The following is an 8125-nucleotide window of genomic DNA, read 5'->3' on the forward strand; positions in this document are numbered from 1 at the left end:
CAGTCTCGTTCCCTTGCTGCTTTCATGCCTTTCATTGGAGCTTTCTGGACCCTGTGCTTGACGGTGCTGTAGGTGCCGTGGGGACACACAAGCTAGTCTGATAAGCACTCTCCGCCGGGATCATGCGGTGCTGTAAGGACTAGCGAAGATGAAGATAGAATGCAAGGTAGAAAGTGCTGGATGCCTTTAGAAAGCTGCAGGACTGGTGCGATGGGAGTTGAGTCATAAGAACCTGTCCGTCAGTGGGACTCAGGATGCTGCTGAGGCCCTGGGCTTCCATGGTAGATTTGAAAACTCACCCTTGTAGAGTCATGGTGTCCAGCCTTTGAGAGGACTCCCTTTTAAGGTAAATTTCCAAAGAGCTCCACAATTGTTTACAGTATGCAGTGCCCGCCAAATACCAGGGATTCAGTAACACGTGATATTTTACTTTATTTTTTCTTTTTGTAGACACACGGCCTCACCATGTTGCCCAGGGTGGTCTCAAATTCCTGAGCTCAAGTGATACTGCTGAGCTCAAGTGATCCTCCCGTCTCTGCCTCCCAAAGTGCTGGGATTACAGGCGTGAGCCACCGTGCCCGGCCGGTATTTTATTTTTAATAGATAACGGAAATTGTTCTGAATTCAAAAGGCACCAAAGGGCATGTGGTGGAAATTAAATCTTCCTCCCGCCACTAGTTAAACACTAGAGACAAGCACAGTTACCCCTGGATACTCGATGAATTTTCGGCATGCTTTCTGAATTTATAAACTTATATATGAATATAATCATTTCCCCACACAAATGGCAATTCCTAATACACACTGTAGGGTATGTTATACTTTAAATATCTTGGAGAGTGTGCCATATCAAGACTAATGGGAAGTCCTCGTTAACAGCTGCGTAATGTTCTTTGTAAGAATTACACAACTAGGAGCCGGGGTGCAGTGGCTCACGACTGTAATCCCGAAACTTTGGGAGGCTGAGGCGGGCAGATCACTTGTGTCTGGGAGTTCAAGACCAGCCTGGGCAATGTAGTGAGACCCCATCTATACAAAAAGTACAAAAATTAGCCGGGCGTGGTGGTGCACGCCCATGGTCCCAGCTACTCGAGAGGCTGAGGTAGGAGGATAGCTGGAATCTAGGAGGCGGAGGTTGCAGTCAGCTATGTCAGCTATGATATTGCCGCTGCACTGCAGCCTGTCTCAAAAAGAATGATACAACTAACCAGTCACCTACTGAGCCAACATGCCCGGCCAGGGATTTTATTTCTAAACATTTTAAAATCAATGCAGGAAGCAAATGCTATATAGCAAGTGTCGTAAATACGAAATGTGTCCATTTCACGTAGCGCTTAGCCTTTATCATGTCATTCTAACATAAGAAAAACTACACCAAAAATATAGTGTGGCCAGGTGTGGTGGCTCACACCTGTAATCGCAGTACTTTGGGAGGCCGAGGTGGTCGGATCACCTGAGGCCAGGAGTTTGAGACCTGCCTTGGCAACATGGTGAAACCCGTCTCTACAAAAAATACAAAAAAATTAGCTGGATAGGCGGGTGCCTATCATTGCAGCTACTCAGGAGGCTGAGGCACGAGAATCACTTGAACCTAGGAGGTGCAGGTTCCAGTGAGCTGAGATCGTGCCACTGCACTCCAGCCTGGGTGACAGAGCAAGACTCTGTCTCAAAAAAATATATATATAGTGCTGAAGTTTTTTTTTTTTTTTTTTTTTTTTTGAGACGGAGTCTTGCCCTGTCACCCAGGCTGGAGTGCAGTGGCGCAATCTCAGCTCACTGCAAGCTCCGCCTCCTGGGGTCACGCCATTCTCCTGCCTCAGCCTCTCCGAGTAGCTGGGACTACAGGCGCCTGCAACCACGCCCAGCTAATTTTTTGTATTTTTAATAGAGACGGGGTTTCACCGTGGTCTCGATCTCCTGACCTCGTGATCCACCCGCCTCGGCCTCCCAAAGTGCTGGGATTACAAGCGTGAGCCACTGCGCCCGGCCGTGCTGAAGTTTTTACCACCTAGTTTCCTGAGATCTAGAAATAGAGATTGTCAAAAAAAAGATAGTCTTTGTGAATGATGAATGAAAAAGGATTAAAAGGAACCTTTTTGGCTGGGCAGGAAGGTGACTCATGCCTGTAATCCCAGCACTTTGGGAGACAGAGACAGGTGGATCACCTAAGGTCAGGAGTTTGAGAGCAGCCTGGCCAACATGGCGAAACCCCGTCTCTACTAAAAATACAAAAATTAGCTGGGTGTGGTGGTGGGTGCCTATAATCGCATCTACTCTGGAGGCTGAGGCAGGAGAATTGCTTGAACCCAAGAGGAGGGAGGTTGCAGTGAGCTGAGATCGCACCACTGCGCGTACAGGTACCCACCACCATGCCCAGCTAACTTCTGTATTTTTGGTAGAGATGGGGTTTCGCCATGTTGGACAGGCTGGTCTCGAACTCCTGACCTCATGTGATCCACCCGCCTTGGCCTCCCAAAGTGCTGGGATTACAGGCTTGAGCCACCGCGCCCAGCTGCCTTTGAATTGTTAGCTTAGATAATTTATCGTTAGCTTAGATAATTTATAAGCAATGTTGGGGTTGGCTAAGCAGTGAACATTGGGCTAGTTTAATGAGGAAAATGAAGAGTTTTCTCAGGGAGCTACCAATCTCATTTTCAAGAAATGACAAAATCAGCCAGGAGCGGTGGCTCACTCCTGTGATCCCAGCACTTTGGGAGGCTGAGTCGGGAAGATTGCTTAAGCACAGAGGTTCAAGACCAGCTGAGTAAAATGGCAAAACTCCAGGCAACCCACTCGGGTCCCCTTCCATGCTGTGGAAGCTTTGTTCTTTTGCTCTTCATAATAAATCTTGCTGCTGCTCACAAAAAAAAAAAAAAAAAAAAAAAAAAAGGCAAAACTCCGCCTCTACAAAAATTAGCCAGGGATTGTGGTGTGCACCTGTCATCCCAGCTACTCAGGAGGCTGAGGAAGGAGGATCACTTAAGCCCAGAAGTTCAAGGCTGCAGTGAGCCATGACTGTGCCACTGCACCCCAGCCTGGGTGACAGGGTGAGACCCTGTCTCAAAAAACAAAAAAGGAACGACAAAATTGGTTGGGTGCAGTGGCACATACCTGTAATCCCAGCACTTTGGAAGGCTGAGGCAGGAGGAGTTTGAGAGCAGCCTGGCAACATAGCAAGACCCTACAAAAAATTTAAAAAGTAGCCCGACGAGGTGGGGCACACCTGGATTCTCAGCTACTTGGGTGGCTGAGGCACGAGAATCACTTGGACCCAGGAGGCAGAGCTTGCAGTGAGCTGAGATTGTGCGACTGTACTCCAGCCTGGGGGACAGAGCCAGACTGTTTAAAAAAAAAAAGTGAAGAGAAAAGGCAAGTAACAGAATTTTATACCTTCAAATGAGTATATGCAGTATTGTGTCTATATCCTGGCAGAAAAAAAGGAAATACCATTTTGAAAAATTGTTCACAAAAAGAGGGTATTGGTTAGTATGACTAATGAAATAATAATAACTATAAATAATTTTTATTTGTTTATTGTTTTTTCTTGAGACAGGGTCTTGCTCTGTCACCCGGGCTGGAGGGCAGTGGTGCAATCACAGCTCACTGCAACCTCGAACTCCCAGGCTCAAGTGATCCTTCTGCCTCACCCTCCTCAGTAGCTAGGACTGCAGGCATGAATCACTACCCCCAGATAATTTTTAAATTTTTTTTATAGAGATGAGGTCTCACTATATTGCCCATGCTGGTCTCAAACTCTGGTCTCAAGCCATCCTCCCTCCTCAGCCTCCCAAAGTGCTGGGATTAGAGGAGTGAGCTACTGCATATGGCTTATAAACAATTTTAACTATGAAAAAGTAGAGTGTTTCAATCGATCAGTCAATCAAAAAAAAAAAAAAAAAAAGGCAGCGTGTAGCTTGGGGGCAGTGGCTCACGCCTGTAATCCCAGCACTTTGGGAGGCCGAGGTGGGCAGATCACCTAAACTCAGGAGTTCAGACCAGTCTGGGCAACATAGTGAAACCCCATCTCTACAAAAAACTACAAGAATTAGCTGGGCATAGTGACATAGGCTTGTAGTTTTAGCTACCTGGGAGGCTGAGGTGGGTGGATGGCTTGAACCCAGGAGGTAGAGGCTGCAGTGAGCTGAGATCACAACACTGCACTCCAGCCTGGGTGACAGAGCCAGACCCCTTCTCAAAAACAAAAACAAAAACAAAAAACGTAGAGCACTGCCAACGGTTCCCCCTCATCCCAGAACAGAAACTCCCCCACCATTTCCTGTGCACACACTGCGGTTCTTGGCCTCCCTGGCAGGGCGGTGCCTGGTCTGGACCAGATCCCAGGTCCAAGGGGATTTCCTCTACACCGCAGACTTCTCTTTGATCTTCCCTTCTTCGAAATTACAGGGCCTGGATGTGATTTCCATCCAGTGTTAATTTATTTATTTATTTATTTATTTATTTATTTATTTTTGAGATGGGGTCCCACTCTGTCGCCCAGGCTGGAGTGCAGTGGTGCGATCTCCACTCACTGCAACCTCCGTCTCCTGGGTTCAAGCGATTCTCATGCCTCAGCTTCCCAAGTAGCTGGGACCAAAGGCATACACCACCATGCCCAGCTAATTTTTATATATTTTTTTGTAGAGATGGGGTCTCTTCCTGTTTCCCAGGCTGGTCTCCAACTCCTGGCCTCAAACAATCCTCCTGCCTCAGCCTCCCAAAGTGCTAGGATTACAGTCGTGAGCCACCATGCCTGGCCTAATTTTTTTTTTTTTTAAAGACGAGGTCTCACTATGTTGTCCAGGCTAGTCTCAGACTCCTGGACTCCAGCAATCCTCCCGTCTTGGCCTCCCAAAGTGCTGGGATAACAGGGGTGAGCCACTGCGCCTGGCCTAACCACACAAATTTTGACTGCATAACTCAAGTTGGATTTCCTGGGCAAGGACATCTTATACAAGTCCTTGTAGTTTGCTCCTGGAAAAATATGTCTGGGCTGTCCCTGCAGAGAGAGGATAAAAAAGTGTGCATTTGACCTTCCAGCCTTCATCTATTAATATCCTTTTCCCTGTTGTTCTTGTACTGTATCCTCTGCTGTAATAAATCTTCACCTAGAGTAGAACTTTATCTGGAGTCACATGGGTCCTTCCAGGGAATCACCAAACTAGTTGTATGCGACCATGAAGAAAAGAAATTGTTTTACTAAAACTATGAATTCAAGGCCAGGCATGGTGGCTCATGCCTATAATCCTAACACTTTAAGAGGTTGAGGCGGGTGGATCACCTGAGGTCTGGAGTTCGAGACCAGCCTGGCCAACATGGTGAAACCTTGTCTCTACTAGAAGTACAAAAAATTAGCCAGGCGTGGTGGTGGGTGCCTGCAGTCCCAGCTACTTGGGAGGCTGAGGCAGGAGAATCCCTTGAACCCAGTAGGTGAAGGTTGCAGTGAGCCGAGATTGCGGACTGCACTCCAGCCTGGGTGACAGACCATCTCAAAAAAAAAAAAAAAAAAAAAGGAATTCAACCAGGCCTGGTGGCTCAAGCCTGTAATCTTAACACTTTGGGAGGCTGAGGCAGGTGGATTGCCTGAGCCCCAGGAGTTGGAGACCAGCCTGGGCAACTTGGCAAAACCCTGTCTCTACAAAAAATAAAAAAATAGCTGGGTGTGGTGGTGGGTGCCTGTAGTCCTAGCTACTCAGGAGGCTGAGGTGGGAGGATCACCTGAGCCCAGGAAGTCAAGGCTGCGGTGAGCCATGACTGTGTCACTGCACTCCAGCGTGGGTGACAGAGTGAGATGCAGTCTCACAATAAAATAAAATAAAAAAAAAAAACCATGAATTCAATTTTTTTTTTTTTTTTTTGAGACGGAGTCTCGCTCTGTCGCCCAGGCTAGAGTGCAGTGGCGCAATCTCGGCTCACTGCAAGCTCTGCCTCCCGGGTTCACGCCATTCTCCTGCCTCAGCCTCTCTGAGTAGCTGGGACTACAGGCGCCCGCCACCACGCCCGGCTAATTTTTTGTATTTTTAGTAGAGACGGGGTTTCACCGTGGTCTCGATCTCCTGACCTCGTGATCCGCCCGCCTCAGCCTCCCAAAGTGCTGGGATTACAAGAGTGAGCCACCACACCCAGCCATGAATTCAATTTTTAAAATTGTTACAAGATTTAAAAAATTATGTTTCATATTGAATGTTTTTGGTAGTTTATAGATTTCAAGGAATTGGCCCATTTCATCCAACTTGTTGGATTTATGTGGGTAGAGTTGCTTAGTATTCCCTTACTATTCTTTTATTAGTTTTTTGTGTTTTGTTTTGTTTTGTTTTGTTTTTGAGATGGAGTCTCACTCTCACCCAGGCTAGAATGCAATGGCATAATCTTAGCTCACTGCAAACTCTGCCTCCCTGGTTGAAGTGATACTAGTGCCTTGGCCTCCCGAGTACCTGGGATTACAGGCACCTGCCACCATGCCCGGCTAATTTTTGTTTTTGTTTTTGTTTTTGTTTTTTTTTGAGACAGAGTCTTGCTCTGTCACCCAGGCTAGAGTGCAGTGACCTGATCTCGGCTCACCACAGCCTCCACCTCCTGGGTTCAAGTGATTCTTCTGCCTCAGCCTCCCGAGTAGCTGGGACTACAGGTGCCCACCACCAGGCCCGGCTATTTTTTTAATATTTTTAGTAGAAATGGAGTTTCACCGTGTTAGCCAGGATGGTCTTGATCCCCTGACCTCGTGATCTGCCTGCCTTGGCCTCCCAAAGTGCTGAGATTACAGGCGTGAGCTACTGTGCCCAACCTAATTTTTGCACTTTTAATAGAGATGGGGTTTCACCGTGTTGCCCAGGCTGGTCTTGAACCCCTGACCTCAGGTGATCCACCCACCTCGGCCTCCTAAAGTGCCAGGATTACCAGAATGAGCCACCACACTTGGTCTTGTTTTGTTGTTTTGTTTTGTTTTGAGGATTTGAGACAGAGTTTCACTCTTGTCGCCTAGGCTGGAGTGCCCTGGCACAATCTCGGCTCACTGCAACCTCCCCCGCCCAGGTTCAAGTGATTCTTCTGCCTCAGCCTCCTGTGTAGCTGGGATTACAAGCATGAGCCACCGCATCTGGCCATCTTTTTTTAAGACAAGAATCTCTGTTGTCCAGGCTGGTGTGCAGTGACACGATCTCAGCTCACTGCAGCCTCTGCCTCCCGGACTCAAGTGATCCTCCCACCTCAGCCTCCCTAGTAGCTGGGACTAAAGGCATGTACCACCATGCCTGGCTAATTTTTGTATTTTTATTTATTTATTTATTGTTGCATAAGGGCTGTAGCAGTAGGCGGCAAGGCGCCACGCCTGAGCGGGGATGGCCAGATTGTTCTCCAATTGCCAACCCCCGTGGTGCAATGGGAGATGGACGTGGGAAGGCTATGGCATCACAGGCCTGTGACGTCATGGCAGGATCTGGGGAAGGGAAGCAAAGTGAGGTGATGGGCAGCAGACGGTGGCAAGAATATGGAATGCATCACGAATTTGCATGTCATCCTTGCGCAGGCTCCATACTAATCTTCTCTGTATTGTTCCAATTTTAGTATATGTGCTGCCGAAGTAAGCACAATTTTTTTAATTATTGTAGAGACAGGGTCTTGTCATGTCACCCAGGCTGGTCGCAAACTCCTAAATTGAAGTCATTTGACCACCTCGGCCTCCCAGAGTGCTGGGATTACAGGCATGAGCCACAACACCTAGCCTCAAATGGAAATTTTAAAACAAAAATATAGTAACAAAAATTTAAAACTCACTAGATGGACTCAGTAACAATATGAAGGTGAGGAAGAGTCAGTGTACAAAGGTGGATTGATAGAAAACTCAAACTGGCCAGTCGTGGTGGCTCACGCCTGCAATCCCAGCACTTTCGGAGGCTGAGTCGGGTGGATCATTTGAGGTCAGGAGTTCGAGACCAGCCTGGCCAACATGGCGAAACCTTGTGTCTACTAAAAATACAAAATTAGGTGGGTGTGGTGGCACATGCCTGGTAATCCCAGCTACTCAGGAGGCTGAGGCAGGAGAATTCCTTCAACCTGGGAGGTGGAGGTTGTGGTGAGTTGAGATCATGCCATTGCACTCCAGCCTGGGCAACAAGAGCAAAACTCCGTC

General features: G+C 47.7%; 1 non-coding gene across 1 annotated transcript; it reads right to left on the reverse strand.

The window, feature by feature from the left end:
* Positions 1–7477: 7477 nt before the first annotated feature.
* Positions 7478–7584, reverse strand: LOC115833709. Its single transcript, XR_004029049.1, has one exon. It is a non-coding gene; the product is annotated as a U6 spliceosomal RNA (small nuclear RNA).
* Positions 7585–8125: the final 541 nt, after the last annotated feature.

The sequence above is a fragment of the Nomascus leucogenys genome, unplaced genomic scaffold, assembly GCF_006542625.1.
Source record: "Nomascus leucogenys isolate Asia unplaced genomic scaffold, Asia_NLE_v1 Super-Scaffold_3068, whole genome shotgun sequence".
Lineage (NCBI taxonomy): Eukaryota > Metazoa > Chordata > Mammalia > Primates > Hylobatidae > Nomascus > Nomascus leucogenys.